This window comes from Astyanax mexicanus, chromosome 4, assembly GCF_023375975.1.
Source record: "Astyanax mexicanus isolate ESR-SI-001 chromosome 4, AstMex3_surface, whole genome shotgun sequence".
Taxonomy (NCBI): Eukaryota; Metazoa; Chordata; class Actinopteri; order Characiformes; family Acestrorhamphidae; genus Astyanax; species Astyanax mexicanus.
Genome location: NC_064411.1, coordinates 1,243,694 through 1,256,256, shown reverse-complemented (window position 1 = coordinate 1,256,256; position 12,563 = coordinate 1,243,694). Strand labels below are relative to the sequence as shown.

General features: G+C 34.4%; 1 protein-coding gene across 1 annotated transcript in view; it reads right to left on the bottom strand.

Moving 5' to 3' along the window:
* Window positions 1-12,563, bottom strand: part of LOC111191238 (SLAM family member 9-like) — a 32,586-nt gene that overhangs the window by 16,138 nt on the left and 3,885 nt on the right. The gene's annotated exons all lie outside the window — the stretch shown is intronic.

Genomic DNA, 12,563 nt, shown 5'->3' with positions numbered 1-12,563 from the left:
TTGTACAATGTTCTTATGAACAGATATTATAAGGTATTATACGCTGTTTCTTTATAAACCCTCATACTTGTAGTTTATAATGTGTTATGAATGAGTACTTATGAGTTATTATACGGGCTTATTACAGTCATTATAAGGTATTATGCATGTCATATCGTGCATTATGAATGCATTCATAATGCATTATTAATACAGGGTTTCGTGGGAAGTGTTACCAAATTAAATTTTAAAAATCATTAAATATGAAATAAACCATTGATAAACCATGATTTTTGTCTATATTAATTCTTTCAACCTAAATTAGACGTCTTTTCACTGGAAAAGCGTTTATATGTACGTATATACAAACATAAATTAATAATATTACCATGTTTCAGGTTGTTTATTCGAATGGGATAAATTGGATTATTTTGATCATTTATTCCAATACCTTAAAAATGTGCTTTAGATGTAACCAAATGTAATTGTAAGATGTAGGATGTAAATATCATGATATTACTCTAGAACAGTTAACTTATAATAGAAACTGCCCACTCAAAAAAAAAAAAAAAAAAACATTGTAATATAATTTTTTTTAGTCCGGCAATTTTAATTCTATATAGTGTTACAGATTTAAAGCAGCTTTATATGACCCCCAATCATAGACAACTGACACACTGCATTATATAAATTTATATATCCTAATTTTTAAAGTTTACAGTTGGACTTAAGGGTACCACGTTAAAATAAAACTACCTTTATAAAGGGTTTATAAATGGCTTACAATTGGTTTATTAATGGTTACTAATTAGGTAGTAAATGGCTTAAAGATCATTAATAATCAGTTATAACACATACAGGTGGTTGTTAGGACTGAAAGTTTTAGTCAATTCAGATTTGCATCCTGTGCTCCGCTAGAATCAACTGTGTTTAATAGAATCGCAAGTCTTGAGGCTCGGCTCTATTTTACATGACTGTTTACAAACGATTAAAAAAAAAACATTTTGCAGTTAATAAGCCTTATATGCTTCTTACTTTAATATGTTCAGTATTTAAACACAGCTATCACTTTAAACTCATTACATTTAAAGTTATTTTATTTTGCACATATTGTTATTTATTTGTGCAGTGTTAAATAAATACATAATTAATATATACACAGTCTGCAAAATAACTTTCTTATTACATTCTGTCTAAAACAAAGGCAAATGTATAGCAGTAAATCTGTGATTCTGTTCTATACAAGGTTGTAGCAAAAAAAAATGGGGGGGGGGTTTATAGGACGAGTTGAAGAAAAAATGTATTCTATTAAGTGAAATATCAAGAACTGTGACAGAATGGCAGAAAAAAATAATAACTCAGTAATGATTTAATATTGATGGATTTATTAATGATGTAAATATAACTAAGATAATTACTGAAACAGAAAAACAGAAATACTGAAGATTAAAAGCATCTGTACCTGCAGTTGAGAAGAGGACGGACAGAGCAACGATCAACTGTGCGAAAACAGCACCAGCCATCTTACTGTGTGTTCAAGCGTCAACTGAGCAAGACACGGCCTGAACATGATGTATAACGAAACCTCGACTTCCTTAGAGGAAGGAGGGTTTAACTGAAGAGTAAGAAGAGGTGCTACAGTGATTTACTTTTAGATTTCTAACAACATTTACCTTGAAACACGTTTATCACAAGAACTAGCCATGCCATGACAGTAAATCTCTGTCATGGTAAATACGCACTTAAAGTGAGTCCAACATGAATGAGTTCATATGAAGCAACTGAGTAAAGTCAGAGTTTATAAATAAATGTCTGTTCAGATGTACACTGAAATATGTACTGATGTCCTCAACACAGAACTACAGGAGTTGTACAATGAAACTGAAACACCTGTCATCATTTTAGTGTGGGATTTTAGGTTTCATGGCTAAATTGGAGCAGCCTGGTGTTCAATCTTCATTAATTGCACATTGCACCAGTAAGAGCAGAGTGTGAAGGTTCAATTATCAGGGTAAGAGCACAGTTCTGCTCTAAATATTACAATGAACACAACATTAATTTAGGTTTTTCCTAAGTTTGGTATCCCTTTACTCCAAAATTATACAGTAATATCACTTGAAACATATATTTTGAGTACATGAGAAAAAATCTTTAAGAATTTAGTGGTGTGATATAATAACCCTTTGATTTTCCTGTTTTATAGGACTCCAAACTCTTGTCTTATTGTTGTGCACTTACTGCCCAAAGTGCTCTTTTGTCTTTTTTTTTTTTTTTTGTAAGTTATACCCGTTTTGGCCCGGAAACTACCATATTTTACCCCTCTTTCCCGCCGTCTTAACATATTAGTATTTTCTCGTAAATTTCCCCTGTATTATATTATATAAAAAAGTGTATTAATGGACTGTATGAAAGGGAAAGCTCTTAAGCCAATCATGGTGCCTGCTGACGGATAAAGTCCGGCCTTTCAGGAGAAACAGCCAATCAGCTTGCTGGTTTTGCGGAGCGAGTTTTAACACATAGGTTAAAATTAATCTGGATATACGGGGATTTTTCTAAAAGAAAGGTAACAGAGCTAACCATCTACCGTGATGACACTGTTTCTGATAGCTGATTACAAAATACACGTCTCTGTCTCAAAACACACAGATCAAACCCACTGTGTGCTTAATAAAATACAGTTTGTGTCTAGTCAGTTAGATTAACTTTGGAATTACCTAGACGTGATGTTCCTGATCAGCCAATAACTATTTAATTTTCATATTGTGTTCAATAATTTAGGATTGCAGGATTTACTGTTAACTATAATGAATGAAAACCCATTTAGATAACTAGTTAGCTAGAAGCTGGATGTAGAGGATTATTAGAATTGAGTACAACACTGGGTAATGTTGGCAGTTTAAAACAGTTTCTTAACCCTGATCACTGAACTAAAACTGATTAGCTAATTAACAATCCTTTATTGAGTTTACCTGTTAAAATCCCTCAGCCCCCTATTGAGCATGAATTAATCATTATGTATATCAGCAGTGTATTAAACACATCATGACACCACTTAATTTATTAGGTGCCTTTAAAGCAGAGGAAGCTGTAGTATACGCAGAACAGTGGGAATATGCAGTAGAAAATGCAGGAACAGGGTGCAGAAACACTAATCTAACCTCACTTCTGTTCATTTGTAGTGTACAGTAACACCACAGATCAATGGGTTATATTGTAAGGTATGTTTCTGTATAGTGTTTTTAAATTTGTGCTTGATGTGCCCCCTTTTCACTTTGAACACCTGCCCCTCCAAAGGTCTCTGCACGGCCGTGCAGGACACACCTGGGCAACAGAACACACCTGAGAGTCACATGATCCAATACTTTTACTGATAAGTGTAAAAACTCTCTAGTACTAAAATAGGCACACTAATAAATACAGTAAAATAAATAAAGTCATATAAATTCATAGTAATTGTTTAAAATAGTACTAGCATGCTCAAAATAGTCATTAACAGCCATATTTTACACTTGATATATTTACACATTTAACCCGATCGCTAATGCTAATCGCTGCTAGCTTCCGCCTGCTAGCCTTTAACAGCTTTAGCAGTTAAAACAAACACTTTAACTCAACTTATACCTCACATATTTACACTCTGGAGGTTTTAATAACCTTTTAACTCTCTTATTAATATTTTAAGTTCCTTACAAAACAGAAATACCCACTGATTTACTTATAATCTGTCTTTATCTGGTACTTATCTGAACTCACCTTTAAAGGTGATTAAGGGCGCTACTGAGGGGAGAAGTGTACAGGTGAAGGGTGGAGTAGAGGATTGGGAAGGGGCCCAGCGCCGGAACGAGGGAGGAGTAGCAGCGCGGGAGAGGCGAGGAGGATAAAGTTCCTCACAGGCTGAACTAAATTCACTAATAATCAGTATTAACTAAACTAACCGGTAACTTTAAGGACACTGAAGTCCATACTGAGAGTGTACCGGTGGATAAAGCTGGGATAATCTCTCTAAGTGAAGTTCTGTTAGCTCTGTTAGCTTAGCCAGCGCGGCTAGCTGTGTTTAGCTAGCTCGTGTATTAGCTGCTCTGCGCTAGCCGTGAACTCTCCGCTGCAGCGCCGCTCCGACAGACTGTTCCCCGGACTGAGTGCTGCTCTCTCCGCCCTCACTGAACACCAGGACCCGCTAACACTGCTAACCAGCTAGCGCTAACCAGAGAGTTCCTCTGAGGGGAAGCGCTCCTCCGTGCTGCAGGACCCCGCCGCGCTCTGCTCCCGCTCATATTCACTGAATCTGAGGTAAATCTGAAACTCTTATTTCTGCTCGGTAGAGTGAAGCGGACATTAAGCTCCGAACCAGACCTGCACCCTTCAGTTCTGTTCATTTCAGCTACAATTCTGTTCTTTATGAGTCTGTTCTTTACAGTGGGCCCACATATCTAATTTAAGGTGGAGTTTTATTTTACAAACACACTATAAAAGGTACATTTCTGATTAAGGGTTTAAAAATATAGCAGACAGTGTAGTTCTAAAAGTAAGAAAAAGTGGTATATTAACCTAAAATCAAACCTACAGCTAAAATCTAAGATACTAATTCTAAAATAAGATCTAATTCTGAACTATAGTTCTAATAGTTACAGTAATTGTAATAGTTTAAACAAATATAGTGATTTAAATAATTGGGATAGTGTTAAAATATAACTTTCTAATTTGTGTCTTAAATTTATATTTTGGGTATTTGTACTATCGCATCTGGAAAAATTTACTAAACTGCTTTGTCTTTTAAAATAAATAACTCTGTTGTTGATTGAAGCCTGCTATTTATTTATTTTTGTTTAAAGTATTGAAAAGGACCCTCAATTCTAAGCCCTGTAGTTTGATACACTCAGAAAACTACTGGCTAGTTTTTATATTCCTGTGTGATACTCCTTTTATTGTGTTTTATATTTTCTATTATTTTATTTAATTCCTACAAATATAGAGAAGGGAAAGAATAGATAGAACTCAGGCCCTTCTTTCTTCCAATTAACTGGGGAGGGGGGTTACATAGACAGAAGGTGCTGAATCTTCTGAACTGTGCATCAGATGCAGATAAAAATACCTTAATAATATAAACTGAAATATTGATATTTAGTCTCATATTTATATTTTAATTTCAAACACAAATGTTTTTAGTCTACAGTAGAAATAAAGAGATCAGCATCACTGTTCCAATACTTTGGAAAGGACTATAATTATATAACTATAATCTCTATGCTTTAAAGCTCATATTTAGGCCTTTACTTCACTGTGATACAGTTACTGTGGTTATACATATCCTGTGTACACACCACACACACTGTTCAGAAATGACATCCTTTTACAGTCTAAAGGGCTGGGGGTGATGGGTGTTGATGGCGTCAGCAGAGTGAGTTGTTCAGCCACTCTGTTTTTACATCTAGAGAATGTTTTAGAAGAAAGTTTAAAAAATGTTTTAGGTGAAAATTTCTTTATACGTGGAGAAAGTTTACTTCTTATTATTTTAGTATTGTTTTAATAAAATAAAGATTTGAAAAAAGATCTTTTAATTTGTCCAGTATTTAAATGTCTCTGTTTGTATCGTTTTGTTAGGGGTTGGTACAGTCAGAAGTTGCTCATAATTTTATATACTCACACATCTGTAATCATCACCTACAGCTCGATGAGTTTTTATATACAGTTTATCATAACAGGATAAATAGGGTTATTAAAAATGAATAACTGAGATAAATTTCAGTGATTTAACCCTTTCATGCATGAATTATTAAATCACTGATGTGGATTTTTTTTCTATGTATTGTTTTACTCACAAGAAGGACTTAAAACACATAATACGTTTTTTTTTTGTTTACTATTTATTCTGTCGGAGATACACAACTGTCCACTGTAGTGGACACCATGCACTAACGGGATAAAATGCAATTTAGTAGAAAATGTTCTATTTCATGTTTATAGCTCAAAGAAACAATATATTTTGGGAACTGATCTTATACAAATGCTTCAATGTAAAAACAGCTTAGGTAAAAGTATCAAGGGTCTGGTCGCATCAACAAATTAGAAGAAAATAGCTCATTAAACTCATGCATTGGATAACAATGCAACAGAACTGAACATGCTAGCATACATACACTCACTCATACACACACACACACTTATACAGCTAGAAAAACATTTTAAAGTTTAGGGCAGCCAATAAAGGTTGTTTTTTTGCAAATTTAGTGCACAAAACAACTTTTATTGGCTCCCCTGAACTTTAAAATATACTAAGTAATAACAAAAATAAAATACAGCCTCTCCCATTGTGGAGATGTGCATTAAATAGGAAATTAGCATATATACATAATTTAAAAAAGAATTTAATAATAAATAAAAAAAACATGCTTCTCATTGCTCAGGCAAGCAGTTGGAGACATTTCTTTATAATGTTTTAATCTAAATATTACCTTATTTTACCCTATTTTTTACCAGAAGTTTACTATTGTTATATTGGAATATATCATAAATAATATAAATTATAGCATACTTACAATTAACACATTAGTTTATAATAATATTTCCATAATAATACATATAATAATATATAACAGTAATACATATATACATATAATATGTATAATAATACTACAATTATATAATATAATAGTAATAAAATATCTATAACAGTATTATAATATATTAAAATAACAATAATTATAGCTAATTTAGCAAATTCACTCAAAGTCCTTCTAATCTAAATGTTACCATTGGTGCATGACGTCCACTATAGGGGACAGTTACATTTTGACACAGAACCAAAAAACTACATTACCAATTTTGGTTAAACTTTCATAAAAGTGTTCCTTACTACATTCTTAATAAGAAAGAAATATATACCTGGATATTTCTTGCAGAATAAAAAGATTTGACGGATATTCCAGAGGTCATATTGTAATTTTCACTGTTGGCCGCCATCTTGGATTTCTGATGGAATATCTCAATTTTGAGAATACTGATTAAGACATTTTTTTTACACAATAAAGAATGGGTTTGAAGACAGCGAAACAGGTGGTTTGGAGTATGTATTGCAAATCTTTTGTTTTTTAAATGCGTTTAAATATGCGTCCACTGTAGTGGACACTATGCATGAAAGGGTTGGAGCTAATTTGAAACTTTCTGTCTGTAAATCTAAATATCGTCTCTGTTTAATCATAAACGTTACAAACCGCCGAGTGTTCAGGAGAAGAGAACAATGTTCTAAATGTTACGTGAAAGTTTTTATTATTACATTATAATTTTACAGCATTTCTATAGGTCGATTCATCCAGAATAAATAACACAGGATTCAAACCAATCAGTGTTGGGTATAAGGAGACTCCTTCCACAAAGGTGATTATGACAGGATGTAGTAAAGATCTTTAGTTCTCTCAGTCACTACAGAACTACAGAGTGAAATCCAAAACTACCTGCAATAAATGTACAGAATACAATGTAACACACACACACACACTCAGACACATGCAGATAAAACGTGACTTTATTAAGTAAAGGGATAGTCAACAAAAATATAAATAAAAAATGTATCAACAGGGGCAAACAGCAGCAGTAGTGATAAAACATACCAGAGTAGTGAACAGTCCGGAGTTCAAACACAGGTCAGTAGTGATGTTACCCTTTAATCTGAAGCTTCGAGGCGCATGTCGAAAAAACGACACGCATTGGTTCGAATCACTGTGCCGATGCTTGATTCGTTCTACACTGATCACGTGACCAATCACGTGACAGTCAAAGCTAAATGTGATTACTTTACAGAAAGATTAAAAAAAGGAGCCAATCCTGGAGAGAGAGAGAGAGAGAGAGAGAGAGAGAGATACACACACACATGTAAGCATGTTACAAACCCTGCTTGGGAGGAGGTGAATAATACTGAATAATAATATAATTGTAGAATTTGGTGAAACAAACATATATAATATTAATTATTCATTATTATAATATTAAATTTAAGTATACATTAAATTATGCAGACATCAAAGTATTCTGCCAATTCGTTGTAAAATACTCAAACAAATATATTCCTAGCTCTATTTTTAGCCCCAGTGTTAAAGGAGAACTTTTTAGTGTTAAAATGGACTTTTGCTGTAGTAAAACATGATAAAAAGTTCCTACCTTTGTTGAGTAGCACACCTCCAGCTTTCTGAGATCCAGTAATTTTGTGCTTTTTGCCCAGCACTCAACGCCCGTATCGGGGCATATTTTGACCCAATAAATTGCTTTTTTCCACTGTTATTCAGACTCAAAGTAGCTCCACACCTCCTTGGTGGAATTCAGAGAGCCCTGACATTTAAAACAAGGCATTGATTACTTAAGAAAGTGCACAAGAAGCTTATTAAAACCACTGTTAACATCCCATAACTCTAGCTTTCAGCTCCGGGCAGGCTATGCGGAGTTTCTCGACGCAACCCGCGGCGCGATCAGTCCTCAGTCAAAACACACGCCGCGCTCTCGCCTCCGCCATCGCGCAGTCAAACTCAACAAAGGTTCTCCCTGAACCCATAAAACAGCGCCCACACATCCTCAGATCCTCAGATCCCTGCTGCACTCACCTGAGTGTTTTAACTGAGTAGCGCTACACACGCCCTACTCACAACACCATAACCTCTGGAATGCTCCTTCCGTATTCACAAGAGTCACTTCCTTTAAAGGACAGACTCCGCCCGGATAAGAGTCCCTCAGATAAGAGTCCCTAACATGCTTACAGCCCCAGGCGGGACGCGTAGAGACGATCAGAGATCAGTTCTAATGGTTAGATCTTAGCTTTAACACTGGGAAGTGTTTTGTTAGATTAATGCATCTTAATTAATGCATCTCGAACATTAGAAACGTTACATTACAAAAAATAAATGTTTAATCTCAGTAAGATTAGGCCTATTCACACTAAGGGCCTTAGGTATTGTAGTGAGCCATCAACCGTGCACTACGCAGCTTGATTGAGGGCGTGTCAGTGTGTCTTTGCTATCGTAACGACATGAAAAGTACACCTTGAGCAGCTTAAAACATGGAAAAGGCCTGTTCTAATTCTCTTAATTAATCATGGGTGTGGTTAATTTTGGGCGTAACGTAAAATAAACCAATCAGAGCGTCTCTTGCTCATCATTCCTTTTAAGAGACTCGGTTCGCTTTGATTTTGGCGTATTGCTATTTTAATGGCGCAGCGCGTCTGCACGTCTCATCTATGCGTTTTTACGAGAACAGCAATGTTATTTGATTCTGTATTTTGTTGTTTTTGATGTAAACTATGTAACTAGAGAGGTAGAGAGGAGTAATATGAGGTGTTTGGTGGTGGAAATAACAATGTTATTTTAATATTTTTATGACACAGGTGATTTAAGACAGTAAAATTGACAGAGATGTAAATATAATATACAGAGAGTTAGAATTATTAGATTAGTTAGAAAAACAACCAGAGGTACTCAACCTCATACCTCATACCTGCTGTATCTAACAAACAATCTCACTAGTTTGGACAGTAGAAACAGACAAACTGCAATGCAGCTTCTTTAGTCCAGCACAATCTGTAGAGAAGTTGGTAAAATAGAACAAAACAGAGAGAAAAGAGGTTAGAAAACCATAAAACTGACACATAACAGGAACTTTTACATAATCTCCACTATTTCTTGTTTCTCACTGTCTTTCTTTAACTCCTTCTTTAACTTCCTATTTTTTATTTACTTCTCTTTTCTCTTTTCTTTCATTCTCTCTCCTTTTTACACAAACTACAGAGAAATAAAATAAAACATGTAATATTAATGAACACATTTATAAACTTCAGTTTTACAGGGTGGAGGTAGAGAAAGTTAAAGGCTGAGAAAAGAGTGAATTGAGACTCAGAGTGCTTTAAGGATGTTTACTAAAGCAGTTTAATGGAAAACATTACAGCAATAATCTCATGATCTCTTTGTCTCGATGTGTGAAGGTGTGATAGAAGAGTCATATGTTGTTTATGTTCTCAGAATGTGTCTCAGTGATGCTGCACTAATAAACCTTCACCCACTTAAACTTTAAAAGCGTATTTGGTTTCCTGGTGCTGAGTGCTGTTTCACGCCTGCATTAACACATTTTCTTCAGTGTTGAACCATGACAGCAACATGCACACACACACACACACACACACAAGGGTAGAGGGGAAGGGGGTGTTTATTATTGTTAAATTTAGTGTGTGTGTGTGACAGACCTGTGTATTGAACATTTATGGAGATAAAGAACAAATCGCGTCCTGTGTTGCTCAATGCACAATTAAAAATGAGTTTAATTACCAAATAAAGGAATTACAAGATTTTGTATATGTATGTTTGTATTGATCATGCCAGTGTATAACATGATGCATAAAATGTGAAAATTGTAGACTATTAAATGTTTTTGGGTCCCAATCACAAAATCCTAAAAAGTAAGACAGTTTTCAGATAGACTATGGTCTCTATAGTACACCATGCGCATTGTGCATTGTCATGCTCTTTGCTATCTCACACCCCAGCAACAGTCTATTTTTACACCTTGTTCCTACGCTCTTATAATATCATCAGAGTTCAGTAATGAACCTACACTGATGATATCAGGTAAATATGTGGAGTGTTTTTATCTTGGCAGCAGGAAATGCAGGTGTGCTACTGACTGATTAAAACCCTGACAACAGTCAACAGTCAGCCGGCCAAATCCTATCTTAGCCATGCAGGAGCGCAAACCCGACTTTTAACTCAACAATAAACAGAATAAAAAGAGCTTAAATGAGCTGCTGGTGTTTCTTCACAGTGTGAACAAGCAGCTTATTTTAATCCGCTGAGATGTGCAAAGCTCCGCACTGTTAAGATACGAACGCGCCAAAGTCAGAGCTCATCCGGCTCTTAAAGGGAATGACAACTGATACACTGATTTATGTTTATTTCACGTTACACCCAAAATTAAACACACCCATGATTAATTAAGAGAATGAGTGCATGCCTTTTGCATGTTTTGAGCTGCGCAATGCATTTTTTTTTTGCACCCTCACAAAACTAAAAATACAAACACATGCACCAAAATCCGGGTGTTAATGTGCATTAAGCTCATATAACTAAGTCGAGACAGAGAGTATCTAGTTCTAAAATCTATGTGTCTGTTGTTTCTGATCACATATACTGCTGTCAGATTTTTTTTTTTTTTATCAGATTCTGGTACGTTAATATGAATAAAAATTATGACCTTAATATGAATAAGAATAACCTGGATTCTAAACTAAACCCAGTGCAGAGGCAGAACACTGTCAGTATATATATAAAAATACAAAATCACCATAACAAACTCTACAGCGGCAAAATTTTCACTGTTTTTTACTTTTACCAGACATGGATATACTTTAGAGTAGTCTGAGGTAAAATGAGTTTTGATGGGAGCCATGATGCTCCTGAACAAGGAGAAAAAAAGAGTGCCCACCCACACTAAACACTGATTGGTTGACTCCCAGACAATTTGCAGAAAACAGGCCAATCAGAATCACCTTCTTTCTTCCTCTCCCTCTCTTTCCTTCACTTGATTGGGTAAAAAAAGTCATAGTAAATTATTCTTTTTATATACCTTTTTAGGAGTCTGAAGAGACTTGCTGAATGTTCAGCTGATAATAATATACATTTAACCTAATTTTTCTCATATTTTTTTTTTTACATACTCCATAGCTGGGATAAAGCTTTAACTTTTCACAGTGCCACAATACAATATCACGGTTTATAAAATTGTGAAAACTCACAATGGTATGTTTAAACAGAACAAGATTAAACAGTCACCACAAACAATTCAATTCAATTTTACCTTTAATATTTTTCTATGAGTGAAATGAATAGATTATATATTTGTATAGCTACCAGTATTGTCAAAATAAACTGTGAAATAATAAAATAAAACGCAGAAACCAAACTAAAAGAGTGCATAACCTCCGCGAAGCAGCAGATAAAGGCTCGGCTACAGGGAAGCCAACACAGCAAAATCTGCACACTGTATTATATAACTGTAACACTATAGCATTAATAATCAGCAGTTTATAAATGTAGATAACTGATAGTAATCACAGCAGCCCTGTAACAGACCATGAGAAGAAAATGCTCCTTTCCCTTCTTAAACTGGCAGCCCAAGTAATTAATCTAATTTCCCTTAAAATACTATGAATATTTTTTACTTTACTATCGAAGTAAATGATTTATTTTTTTTAAAATGACCCTAAATGCCATTATAGCAGATATAAACAGCACTGCAGACGTGTATTTATTCTGCTTTTGTGCACATGAGATAAAAAAAAAAACTTTTTTTTGTGCACATAAAAATCATTCGCTCTAATTAAAGAAATCGCTCAAATTAAAAACAATCATTTGCTCAAATAAAAAATAATTCGCTCAAATAAAAAAATAATTCACTCTAAATAAAGAAATAATTCGCTCAAATAAAAAAATCATTCGCTCTAAATAAAGAAATAATTCGCTCAAATAAAAAAAATCATTCGCTCTAAATAATGAAATAATTCGCTCAAATAAAAAAAATCATTCGCTCTAAATAATGAAATGATTCGCACAAAT